Source organism: Oryzias latipes, chromosome 10 (assembly GCF_053564925.1).
Source record: "Oryzias latipes strain Hd-rR chromosome 10, Olatipes_Hd-rR_3.1".
In the NCBI taxonomy this organism is placed as follows: Eukaryota; Metazoa; Chordata; class Actinopteri; order Beloniformes; family Adrianichthyidae; genus Oryzias; species Oryzias latipes.
Window position 1 is genome coordinate 32,153,856 of NC_136246.1, and position 13,900 is coordinate 32,167,755.

At 43.4% G+C, this 13,900-nt stretch overlaps 1 protein-coding gene across 3 annotated transcripts in view; it reads left to right on the forward strand.

Annotated features, from left to right (window-relative positions):
- The window catches only part of smu1a (SMU1 DNA replication regulator and spliceosomal factor a), a 222,968-nt gene that overhangs the window by 190,838 nt on the left and 18,230 nt on the right, over positions 1-13,900 (forward strand). The window contains exon 5 of one of the 3 annotated variants that reach the window (XM_078954424.1): positions 8,499-8,700. The exons of the other annotated variants lie outside the window; for them this stretch is intronic. The gene's annotated coding sequence lies outside the window, so the exon portion shown is untranslated. The remainder of the gene's footprint in view (positions 1-8,498; positions 8,701-13,900) is intronic. 3 annotated transcript variants of the gene reach the window in all.

Sequence of the window (13,900 nt, forward strand, 5' to 3'; positions counted from 1 at the left end):
GAGGGTAAGAAAAAAACACCCACATTTATTTGTAATACTACAATTGTATGTAGAATTTCAAAATAGTTATAGAATTAGAGATGCAGCAAAATGAAATGTTGAAAGCAATGACAGATGTTGAAAGGGAAAGCAAAGGAAGCAAAACAAATTCTGATATAAAAAAGAAGAAAAAACCTTCCTCCTATTCATTTGAATGTGGAAAACGTAAAACCTTTAATGCTGGAGCGGTCGCCAGCTACAGGAGAGGACCTCACACCCCTTGGACTAAAGTAACTCTTAAGTCCAACGGCTAACGTTGATTGCATATCAGCAGAAAACTGGTTTTCTCAGCATCAGTATCCGTTGGAACTACGTTAATTGCGTAAACAGTTGAATAGTCATAGCAATTTAAAGAACTTTAATCTAAAGCTGAGGGGATGGAGAAAGAAAATAGGTTTTCCAGTAGAACACGGCTAAACTGAAATAAATACCGTATTTTCCGGACTATAAGACGCTACGGAGTATAAGTCGCACAAAAATGCATCATAAAGTAGAAAAAACACAGATAAGTCGCACTGGACTATAAGTCGCATTTTGACGGGAAATTTATTTGACAAAATCTGAGACCAAGAACTAATAACTTGCACAGCCTCATATGACACAATCATAGCAGACTGTTTATCTCATAATTTCACAGTAATTCTTTCTCATACTTATTTATTTATTCCTTTCATGAAGCATCATTGGCCAACTAATACTCTGTTTTCATCCTGTATTTGTAGAAACAGTTGTCATTTTTATTGCATTTCTGAATCTATGAAATCATTGGAAAATAGAATATTATGTTGTTAGCCTTCAAGATCTTACTGTAAAAAAAGGTTTGCTGATTCTCTGAGTCACATAACATACTCTTAACACTTAACATACCTCAAATTGACCCAGGAACATCCCTGTTCCTCACAAATGAACATAACAGGAGGGTTAACTATGTATTTATTTCAATTTATTTCTAATTTAAGTCGCTGCGGAGTATAAGTCGCACCCCTTGCCAAACTATGAAAAAATGGGGGACTTATAGTCCGGAAAATACGGTACACATTTCTTTGGCATCTGAATCTAAGACACAATTTTCCTTAAGTGAATGCGGAAAGGACCGGAAAGGCGAATCACGGGCCAGAATTTCCTGACATCAGTAGCTCTTCAGGAGGGAAAGATGCCAAATCAAATTAAAACGTTCTTGAAAAGTGACAAAATGTAGATTCTTAAGTTAGAAAAGGTATCTGCTAAATCGAACATTTTGAGCTGAATAATTCGACGTCTGACAAAACATGTTAGGTATGTGAAAAAACACAACCGTGTCTGATCGCAGAAGAACCTAAGCAGTCAGTTAACAATACAGACACTAAATAATAAAGCAGTTTTTACTGGTTAAATAATTTCCATCCTGCTGGATGTTGTGCTTCCACTCAGACACTGTTAGCTGTTTTCTGTTAACAGAAAGCTCATTCCCAGAGTCTAAAAGGCTGCTGTCACAAACAGGCAGCAGACTGCCGGCCTCACCGCCTGAACGGACCTCACACTGTGCAGCAGTTTGTGTCCCCCCCCCTGAGTATGACAGGCGCTCTGCCTTCGTCAAGAGCAAACAGAGACGACAAGAAGACGGGGGATCGTCGCTCCAGGCAAACTTCCAGTCTTGTTTAATTCAAAGCCCTTGTGAACAAAAGTTGGCTCCGAGTTTGAGGCTCTCACAAACTTCTCCTGGAAGCTTTCATCTCAGACGTGTTGGCCCGGTCGCCCGCTAATGAGACTTTGGCTCCTCGTGCCTGATCTCACTCTGGGGTCATTGTGGGGAAGATGCTGCGATGCAGGCTGAGCAAATGCTTTTAAAGCCTCACACCCTCTTCTGATGCGCATACATATTCAGCATACAGCGCCCTCTCTTTTATTTATGTGTCTTTGAACAAAAAAGGCATAAATGGAATGACTCTTCTCAGATCCTGGTAGGGGTTTTCACTTGTTTCTCTTGTTTATTGGGGTGGGATGGTGAAATGGCGCAGCGGCAATGAAAGATCTGCATGCGATACAGGCTGGAGGAGGAGGAGGAGATGCAAACTATAAATGTTTGAACGGATTCAGAGGAGTAACATGGAGCTCCATGAATCTGCGCCACGAGTGCAGGAGGGGGAGGAGGTGTGACACGGAAGCCGACTGCCTGTCGGTGCACGAGGAAGTCTTCACACCCTCTTCATCAGGTGTGTTTTTATACATGGTACTAACTGCAAATCACACAAAGATAATGAATGCAACCAAATGAGTTTTTAATCTATTTAATTTCAGGGGAGAGCTGTTAAACCTTCAGCGTTTTCACAGATCATAAATGAACATAGTATGTTTTGTATGTTATGTTCAGTTTCACAGGTTCTAGTCAAACCTAATTAAAACCAGATTTGGTGAGTCATCAAGTCCCATTACAGTTTTTCTCAGTCGCTTTAGTACAATTCTCAGATCAGAATTGAAGTTTGCAAATACGTGTGTGCATTTCTCAAAACAATTTGTACAAACAGCAAAACACTATAGATTTCTTGCAAAAGCCTCTAACTTGCTCAAAATCTTTAGTTCATCTCTGAAAACTAAGTCTTTATGTCATTGAACATGTCAGTGCCATCAGAATGTCAAGTCTTTGTGTCATTGTCTACGAACACGACAGTCAAATGACTTAGTCATGTTGTCAATATAACTGTGTACTTTAGAGGGAGGTTCTGATATAAACTATGGCTAAAGTTTGGATGACAATTATTGTAAAATGTAAGTTACACCTTTTTTGTTTGATTGCAAGAGACTGGACAAAAAAAAAAAAAAAAAAAAAAAAAAAAAAAGAGACTGGACAAGATTCACATTTACACTTTTATTGTTCATATTGTAATTCGTTGACAGACCATGTCATACCAACATAGAAAAAACCCACTGCAAACAGTAACACAAAGGGAAAAAAAGAAAGGACAATATTCTGTCCAACAGTACAGGCAGTGCAGTAGGAATTGGTGTGGTATTCCGACACCTCTTGTCGTTCCTGTATGTTAGGCCACACATTCTCATCCACATCACAGCGAATATCCTCTCTTGCAATGCAGCGAAATATGTTTGTCACATTATGACAACTTGGTCAACCATTTTGCAGTTAATGACTTATACGATGAACTAATGACTAGGTGTTTTGAGGAGTAAGACTATTGCACAGTGAACTATATAATACATTTTGATCAACATGACATAAACAATTGATAATGTAGCAAAGAGCAGAGAATTGTACATAATCATTTGCATGGATGTCCCAAAGCAATTGCAACTTGTTCAAAGAAGTGAGAAACTGCTTATAAGATGTGCACGAGTGACATCATGATGTGAAGATTGAACAAATAGTTTTGGCAATTTCATTCTGATCTGAGAATTATACTAAAGCCACTGAGAAAAACTGTAATAAAATCTTTAATTGAAAGTAAAAACCCGTCATTCTGCCATCTAAAGAAATTCAAAAACAGCTCAGAACTAAAGTCACCAACTAGAGATTTTTCCTGATGTTTGGGTCTCCTGAGAACCTCCGTGAGATCCAAAAACCACACATGGAGGAACCGGTGAAAAGAGGAGAACCCTCACAGGGGCAAATGAGTCCAAAGCACAGGTGTCACAAAAACAGGCAGACGGCTGGATGCAAATGCAGCAGGTTTATTTGCTCAGCTAAAAGTCCACAAAGATAAATCTGGGTCAGGCAGACAGGAGTCGATAACAGGCATGAGATCATCAGAGGAGAGACGGGGCGAGTCAATATCCAGGTAACCCCAGCAACCCCAGCACGCTGGTGCATTTAGAACTCTGGAGACGGTGGCGAGATGGGGAGACAGAGCTCTGACTTCTGCCAACAGGGGTCATCCAGGAGGTCATGAAGGAAGACCCAGGTCTGATCTTCTGTTTGTGTTTAAATTCAGTAACTACAGCCTTCAGTTTGGTCACACTTGATTGGTTTAGATGGTAAAACCGTTTCAAAAAGGAGAAATTTTGAAAGTGTGATGGAAAGATGTAACCCTTGTGCTATCCTAGGCACTGTGAGTTGGGTCATCTAGACCAGTGTTTTTCAACCAGTGTCCCGCGGCACACTGGTGTGCCGTGGGAGATGGTCAAGTGTGCCGTGAGAAATTGCCCTCATTAACTGATCTAAAAGCAATTATTACCATCTCCAGGAAATCAGCTCTTTTTTCATCCAAACAGGCCCTGATAAAACACTGAGAAGTTAAGAATATGGAATATCATGAAATTATTTTTTCTTTGTGTTTATTTAATTCTATTAAAGACATTTTGATAAGAATAACGGGATACCGCGATTTAGCTGCAGCTATAACTGTGTAAGGAAAAGTCCCGCCCCTTTAACTGTCTCCACCAATCATTCTTGAAGGCTTAATCACATGTCATCAGTCTGACCAATCAGAAGTGGTTAAAGTATTCACTTCCTTGTTTCGATTTAGCGCAAAAAAGTCTCTCTGTTCTAACAAAAATACCAGCTAAAGCTCGTCTTTAGCGGTGTAGCTTTCCACAGAATCTGGTATCAGACTGGAACAAGTGAACAAAACCATGAAGCTCAAAGACGCTGGTCTTTCTGTGGTCGGCGGATTACGGGCACTACATCTCCCATGATGCAGTAAAGTGACTGTCTTAGCGCACAATGAGTCTCTCCTCTTAACGTCTTAAAACAACGAACACACATCAAACAGTTTTTGAATCTTTTGACTTAATTTTTAATACATCTTTTAGAAAAAACAGCTGCAGCTTCCAGTGTTTTCTGCAACAATTATCACAAAAATGCATGTGAGATTGCAGAGCGGCTGTAGATCAATACAGACTCAGTTTTTTTATTTATTTATTTATCTATTTTTTTGGATGCTGGTGTGCCGCGGGATTTTTGTCAAGGTTAAAGTGTGCCGTGGCTCAAAAAAGGTTGAAAAACACTGATCTAGACCCACTAGACAGTGCTCTGAACCTTTTTTCTTCAATGATTTGTGCTCTTCACTGGTGTCCATGGATTACATGAAATCTTTCCACCTTTATCCATCTTTGTCATGGTAGGGAGAACACGTCAATGGAAGGGTGGGGGGTCATCCAAGATAGTACAAGGGTTAATAGTGAGGTGGAAATGCATATAAACTAACTTCAATGAAATTAAAGGCAGGAATTTGATTGTGATTGGCTGTGAGGAAAGTGAGCTCTTTAGCTATTGGCTCATAGGGAAGACTGATTGATAAGTGATGAGTCAGCAAACCCAGAATACCTGGAGATGAGGTAGATCTTCCTTATTGAAATGTCGCACACAAAGATGACATGAATTCTCACAAAAGACCAACTGAAAAAGACAATATTTGGGGCTTTTGGACTCCAGAGAACCAAAGGGAGAGACCCTGAAAAAGGAGGCTGTGAATAGAGAGGAACCTCCCCAAGAGCAACCGTTTAAAAGGATTCCAAGAACACAACAAGGACTCTTCCTGGAGGTCATGAAAGAAGCAGAAGAAGATGGAAAGAAGTTCAGACCTCACTGGACTCTGTTCGGGTCAGAGGTCATGATCCAACAGCCAGAAAGAGACTTTTGGATAAACATGGATCCGAGTTTAAGGAGAAAGACACTGCTGAGAAACATCTGCATGATCCACCAAACCTCTGGACTGGTGTTCTGAAGAGAATCAAAAAGAACTTTCTGGAAGGAGAACATCCACCAACATCTGGTCTCAAACCGGAAAACATCTGAGCAACAGACTGTCCATCATTTCCTGACCTCAAGCTGAGCATTTGAGCGGCAGAACAAAGATCCAAACACACCAGAAGGTTCCCTCCTGAATCAGTTCAAGGTCTGGACTTTTGTTCAGGGTCTGGACTTAAATTCTGTAAGCATAATATTCTGAGGTAAAGGAATTGAAACACAAAGCAGGACTCTGCTCTGAACACAAGCTGCTCTCCTGGACGGGCGGCGAGCTTTGATCAACCGTGGTCGCAGCAAAACAGATCGGAGCGCTTTCACTCCCATCCCTGCAAGGCACCTAATTAAGGATGGGCTGTGTGGCCGCTCGCTGAGATGAATGAGGAGCTTCCACTTCAACCTGCATCTACATGAGCTTTGAAGCCGTCCGTCCGTGCGGTGAAGCCGAAGCAGCAGAGGTGTGTCATCAGCTGCTCTTCACGCCGCTGGTGGCTTTGTGGCCTGCAGCTAATGGCTGCAACGTCTGATGGCATCCGCCACAAAAACACACAAACAGACTCCAGAAGCGAGCTAACCCGACGCACCGCGCAGGAGAAATTACCGGCTGTTGCAGCAGCAGCAAGGACGAGCCATTTGTGACACGCTGTGCCATTCATTTCCAGTCATTTCTCATCATTAGCACGCTTTTCATCCGATCGCTGAGTCATTATGCGAGCCGGAGAGGAACCACAAAAGCAGAGGAAGCACACAGTTGGCCCGCGTTGATATTAGAGGACGTTTAGGCAAAGAGGTTTTCCTTCAACTGATTTGCAGCCACTTACTGAAGCCTCAACGCGCTCCCACAACCCATCACTGCTCTGACACAAACAACCCGCAGGAAATCTGAGGCATTTAATGAGGAGTAATAGCTAACGTGTGTGGAAGAGCCTCTTTACCTGACGGCTGCATGTTATTTGCTGCTGAATCACCGGCTGCAGACTAAATGAAGGTGAGAAATCCTGACATTTTCCTCCCTGTTGACGCTTCAGTCGCTGGCATGTGGTGTCTTTGAGAAATGTCACAGCAAGCGGCGGTGGCGGCGGCAACAGCTGAGCTGCCTGACACCACACGCCAGCTCTCACCGCCGTTGACAGTACTTTTCATAGCATCTCAGGTTGTGATGGAGGAGAAGCGTGACATTGACCTCGCTCAAGAGGAAGACACAAGAAAATAAAAATCACAGGAAAGTTGTTAGGCTTTTTTTTCCCCCCAGCAGCAGGACACAAACTCTCAAAGAGAGGTGATGTCAGCGAGGGGATCCGGCCTGGGGGAGGAAACGGGTTTCAATCATCGATCACATGCAGAGGAACCAGAGCCGTGGTGACAAACTGTCAGGGTGTGGGGGAGTTCCAGGTCAACAGAGGCGTAGGACTTGTCTGACACAATAATGTACCCACACGACACCGCCGGGCCAACGGCCACAAGCCAACGACCCCCCCCCACTTTAAGGCAGGAACATGGCAGCAGAAGAAACGCACAGATGCAGACAAAAATCATCGACGCGTTGTTTCATTAAAGAAAAAAAAAAGTGAAACTCCTGCATTATTTCCTCAATTTTAGACCATTTTTGAACCCGGGCAGCCGTGGTGCAGCGGTAGGGCGGTCAACCCCCAATTGGAATATTGCAGGTTCAATTCCCGCCATGTGTTGAAGTGTCCTTGGGAAAGACACTGAACCCCACTTTGCTTCTGGTGGAAGGTTGGCGTGAATGGGTGTGTGACTGTAAAGCGCTTTGGGCCTTCGAGGAATGTAGAAAGCAATGTACAAGACACTGCAACATCAAAGTAATAACTCGCCCTTTTTGACCTACCATAACTCTTCAACCGTTTATGCGATCGCCATGAATCAGCTGATTATGACACTTTTCGTTTGGACTTTGCACCCACATGCGACACATTCCTAACGTAAAGTGTTGCATGTCGGCACATGGCTGCTTCTCTGCGCTTCATAATCTGCTGAAATTATGAAAATTGTGAAAACGGTTGAAGAGCTACGATTGCCAAAAGAATGTCAAAGCTGGCGCTGAAGCTCCAGGGTTAACCCTTGTTCTATCCTAGGCACTTTGACGTTGGGAGTTGGGTCATCTAGACCCACTAGACAGTGCGCTGAACCTTTTTTCTTCAATGATTTGTGATCTTCACTGGTGTCCATGGATTACATGAAATCTTTCCACCTTTATCCACCTTTGTCATGGTAGGGAGAACACGTCAATGGAAGGGGGGGTCATCTAAGATAGCACAAGGGTTAAGGGTTAACTAACAGCAACAACAGCAACAAAAAAATACATTCATGGCTGTTTTTCAGTTTCTTTTTTCTGAATTGAATCTTTCTCTAAATGCAAGCAAAAGTGAAGAAATGTTATTTTCTAATAGTAATGAAAACCAAAGGAACGCCGGCCTCTAGTGTCGCTCCTGGTCTTCCACTTAGGGAGACTTCTTCTGCTGTCATTTGTCCAGATGCCATGAAAACAAAAAGCCAGAGGCAGGAATTTATGCCAAAGAGATCAGAACAGCTTTCTCAGCATTTAGCTGTATGTTTCATTCATGTTCAGGGGTCATATTCTCTCCTGTTCCATTTGGAGGAAGTCAAAATAAAATGGTCAGTTTCGACGTGACCAAATTTTCGGTCTAACTTCTAATTTTGCATGAAAACTTGTCTTCGGTAGAGAGTTTGGACAGACAGCGGAGACGGCTTCATCCTTGCTGCTCTTCTGCTCATCTGTCTGCATCTCCTTCATCCACAGGTAGCGCGTCCATCCGTCTCGGCGTCGCGGCAGACAGTAAAGTCATTGAGGTGTCTGTCCAAAGATGGAAGGCCTCAACCTTTCCGTGCGACCGACGCAGCGGCAAATCAAGTCCTAAATGTATCTGCCGTTCACAACCTCGGCTTCAGCTTTGAAGGTTTCCAGATTGTTACGTGTGTGGAGGCGGAGCTTCATCCTGAAGGTAGTTTCTTCTGCTGCCTTGTTTGATAAAGAAAAATCACAGTTTGAACATTTAGATCCCCACGTACCGAGCAAAATGGGAAAACAGAGAAAACTTTACATTTGATTTAAAATTGAATTTTATTTGCAACTTTTTGTGCAAAGAGATTTTAGTTGTATAAATATTTTAAGGTAAACTACAACATCCATTAAAAAAATGGCAGAAAAACACCTAAAAATGACCAACCTTTACCCATTTGTGAGAAAATGAACCTTTATGTGCAAAGACACATTAAAACTGCAGACATGCGTATCTTCAGACATGAAGCAAACACATATTTAACGTTTTTATTTGCAGTAATGTAAAACTGAACATGAAAACGGATGATTTCTGGTTTAAAAAAATGAGGCTGCTAATTATATGAGAGCAGAAGAGTTTAGAATGACAGTAGAAGTGACTCCATGAAGAGAGGCTCATCTGGAGACTTCCTCTCTGTGGACTCTCAGCGACTGCGAGATTTTAATGTTTCATTCATCAGCAGCTAAATTGGGACTTAATTCCTCTTTGCTGCTTTGTTGTCTCTGCTCTGCGTGGAGCTCCACAGCTGCTCCGAGACAAAGATGTTCTCCGAGACGTCGTCGTCGTCGTTCCTCCTGCGCGCAGGGCGCTCTGGTAACAGAGATGTCACGCTGCATTCATCTGCAGGCCTCTAGGAGAGCACCTGCCTCCAAAAGCAGCGAGGAAGGATTTTCAGTCTAAATCTGGACCGTTTTCTCTGAAAGTATCACTGAAACAGAGACTCCTGCTCAAACGGTTCAGAATCCTGCTTCAAAATGAAGCTGTGACGGTAAAATAAGAACAGCAGTCGCGGTGGTTTCATGTGCAAAATATCTTTGATCGGATCAAAGATCGGAACTGTGTTCATGGGCCCAGAAAAACTTTATCCGATTATAACAAACGTTTACATACGCCACACTTTTGGTCGGAACAAATCATTGTGACGTGCAGAACTCTCTAAAATACCGGAAACAACCGTAGAAGAAGAAATATTGAGTTCTGTTGCAAACAAAGCTGCAGTAGAGTGCGAGATGATCTTCTAAACGTGCTTTTATCATTGTTATGATTATTATGAAGCGCCTGTTTGCTCATATTTTTAAATCCGTGTGGTCAGTGCTTTTTTTGTGGTGGAACAGAGCCGGAAGAAGGGTTAGGATTAGGCTAACGGGTGCTAACAACAATGAGCCTCGGATGCACATAAAATTCATGCATCTTGATATGTTGGAACAGCATGAGCCTGTATTCTGTCTGGAAACATGAATTGACATGATTGTTTATACGGTTTCTAAGTGCTGCACAGCATTTCTGCATTCAAAAGCCGCCTCCGTTAGCTCACACCGTCTCAAAGCCGCTCCTCTGCTCGAGGACACGGTCCTCCTGAGTTCGGCAGGTCGCTCACGCACAGCGGCGGGACAGACTGCATCTGGAGCGCACTTGTAACAAAGCGCCCCCCCCTGCCAGCAAACACGAAGCTAAGAGTCCGGCTGCTCTGCGCAGAGATGTGCTTTGCACGGTGGAGCCGGTCCTGTTCGCGCTCCAAAACCTCCTCTGGAGCGCCACACCGTCTCTGCATGAAGCAAAGCCAGAGCAGTAGTGACCCGTGATCGGAATCAACGGTTTATTTGCACCAGGATCGGATCAACAATCAGCATAACCCACCTATCTCACCGGAAAGAAATATTCCAAGTATTCCGAACGGCATCTTGACACGACGCCTTTTTCTTCCAATCAGGTGTTTATTCCGATTACTTTTGTCCGTGTAAACTGAAGCAACTGAAGAGCAGAATTTTCTGTCAAATTAAGGGTAGCTCATTTGAGACTCCCGCAGAAATGGAAAACTGTTTTCTCAGACTTCCAACTTGTTGATTTAAAAACAGCAGAAGCTGCAGCACCTCAGAGGAGAGGAGCATCGTCTCTCTGTTTGAAGTTTTCTGGAGATCAAATTTCATCAAACGTCTTCGTCCCGCGTCAGAAGTGACTCTTCAGGAGGAAACCCAACCCTCCTTGAACATCTGAGAGTGGCGCTCATGGACTCCGGAGACCAGAGGCTGATCCTGTTTAATGACTGTGAGAGACCTGAGAGAGGCTGAAGTCCTCTGCTGCTCCTCAGGGAGGACTGTAGCTCCCAGAGAGCGGGAAAACAGACTCAGCCGTCTCCATGGATACGCCTCCAGTGTTGGATGATGGATGCTGGCAGAAAACTGTTACGACTGTGGAGCAGAGGCTTTAAAAAGGCCTCCGGTGTCAGATTATGTCCCATGATGCTCTAGACCACAACCATCTGGCCTCGTCTGATCAGAGGACGGTCTCAGCTTTTCGTGGTTCTTCTCTCAGCTTCTAGTTCAAATGATGCAACTTTACAGCAAAAAAAGTTTTTTTATCTAATTTCTGCGGACAGATTGGTCATCATGGAATGGCCTTGAGATTGACAGGTGACCATCCAGACGACTGCAGTGCAAAACGCTTCACAAGGTACACAAACGACAACAAAAACACACAAAATGTATTGAAGAATGATCACAAACATCAATTCAAAGACCAGAGTTTACTGTTTTTTTTAGCAATAGAAATTCAAAAACATAAAACTAAAACATCATTTTAGCTAAATATTAAAAGGAAACCAAAGTGGATTAGCTAATACAAAGATTTATAAAACACCTACGAATATAATTAACACTTATATTTAGTCTTGTGTTTTAGTCACATGAACCTGGACGGGTTCTGTGGGCTTTTGGGGTGACCGGGTCCCTGAGGGTCAAATAGAGTAGCGGCTGCATCTTAAACCTCCAGCTCAGTGGCCTTGTGGTAGAGTGTCCGCCCTGCAACTGGAAGTTCTTGAGTTCAAATCCAGGCAGAGTCATACCAAAGACTCTAAAAATGTGACCCATTGTTCACCAGAGAACAAAATGGCACACACCTAGGCACTAAGGTCACCTGATCGCATGCACGAGGTGTGCACGTGCTTGCAGGATGTCCAAACAAACAACTCTGGCTTATTTCTTCATATGACCTGAACAGCAAGGATTGGATCTTTGTGCAGACTGCATGACTTAGCGGGGTAACATAAAAGAGAAATCTGTACGACATGCCTGTGCCTCACATACCTGTTACATGACTGTTCACTATGTCCTGTGCCCATAGAAAAAACATGCATAAACAATTTCTATGAACGGGTTTAACTAGCGGTTTACCACCTTGATATTTCGTCACCTGTACAGGTTTGACCATTTTTAACCTGCAGACAGATCGGATCCACCTGTAAGGCCAGTTGTGACTAAGGACTTACATTTTTCTGTAGTGCATAAAGTTTTTAGATTTTTTTTGGGGTGAGGGGTTGGGGTTCCCCAAAATGGGTTTTCTGTAAAGCAGACCTGCATCTGAGGATCCGGGGGCTCTGAGGGGGAAAGACGCTCCGGTTAACAGCTGAACAGAACGAAGTGAAATGAAACAACAGCCTGAGAGAAAGCCTGTCAAATCTTCATTGCCCCCCCCCCCCCCCCCCCCCCCCCCAATAAAAAGAGAATGTCACGCTTTAGTCACGATAAAAATCTCTGTTCCTGAAGTTGGCTCAGAGCTGAAGGGGACGGCCCTGCAGCACAGCTGCTCTGGTTCCACGCCGACATGCTCCGTTTCATCGCTGAGGACTAATTCATTAACTTCAGCCTCGCCGCGTGAAGCGTTGATGTTTGTCTGACACACAAGCAGGAGGAGAACACTTATTAGCTCTCACAAAAATGAGAGACGAGGGGGGACCGCGTGGAGATGAACTCCAGCATCGTGCTGTTTGCGCGCCGGAGACGGCGCCGTCATCTCAGTGATTGATGGTCGATAAAAGAGGGGAGATGAAGAGATCTTGTCCTTTCAAGTAATATCTGCTAAAGCTAAAGGAGGACATTTGTCAGAGGCTGCTGCAGACTCGACTGTCATCCCAACCGAACCTGGGAGAGCCGGCATTGTGCTGCTGACCCCCAACATTTAGAGTCCCCAGAACGAGGGGGAAGGACCCAAAACGTTCAGGTCATTAAATTTGAAAAAAAAAGGTTTCTCAAGCTTTGCATGCAGTAAGACTGAAGCCCTCTACGTACAAAACACGCAGCCACTAAATCCACAGTGCAAGTTAAATCAGGTCAAACTTTGACCAATCAGGGACTCTTCTTTGAACATGGAAGTGTTAACCGCTTGAAAGAGAAATCAAGAACTGCGGTTTGCATCCTGCTGGAATTCTAAGACACAAAGTTTTTCATGTTTCAGAATAGATCTGAGAAAGAAAAAGTCTTCACCAGATTTACACCCTATGTGGTTCATAGGGTCTACCACATGTAGGGGGTGGACATGCGCTAGTAAACAGAAGAAAAAGAAGCCCCTCCCTGATGGTCCTGTGTGAACGCCAAAGGCTGAACGCACGTTCAAAAACATCACAAGCCCAGTGTGAACATAGCTTTAAAATGTACTTTTAACTGAGCTGGAGTGTCGCTAAAATATTATTCCAGGAAAGAAAAATGACACAAAATGTGGCAAAAGAATCCTGAAATTAGAAACAAAACCTTAAAAGTTTTTCTTTTCTTTAACTTGTTCTGTCCAACAGCAGAGCAAACAGATGAGAGCTGAAAGCCTCTTATGTTGGACAGATTTCAGTGTTACAACACGGATTATGAATCTTCTGACACATGAGGTATATTTGAATAAACCCCTTTTGTAATTTAGACTTAACTTTAGTTTTGTTAATTGAATTTGTAACAGTTCTATGCTGGAGCGGATGGAAAAGAAAAAGAGGGAAGAAGAGAGGGATGTTGGGGGGGGGGGGGGGTAGGAGGCTGATAATAGAAGGGGGAGGGGGGTTGAAATTATAAAGCATCATAAAGTAAAAAGTTGCATTTTTGCCTTTTTTTAAAGATCCACCCAGATAAAAACGGTGTTAAAATGTTCTTGTGGCCTTTTTCTGATGATGGAACACATATAAAGAAAATTAAGCTCATCTGTTGATGTTAGGTTGGGGGTCTGAAGAACTGTAAGATAGCAGGGGAGCAGGTTAACAGATGGATGATGGGAAGTGGGGGTGGGGTTGCTCTGGACCCAGCCACAACTCAGGGGTGAATTTCTCATAAACTCCCACCGCTCTGCAGAATTAATGTCCCAGAAAACAACACAGATTTTTGGATTTTGG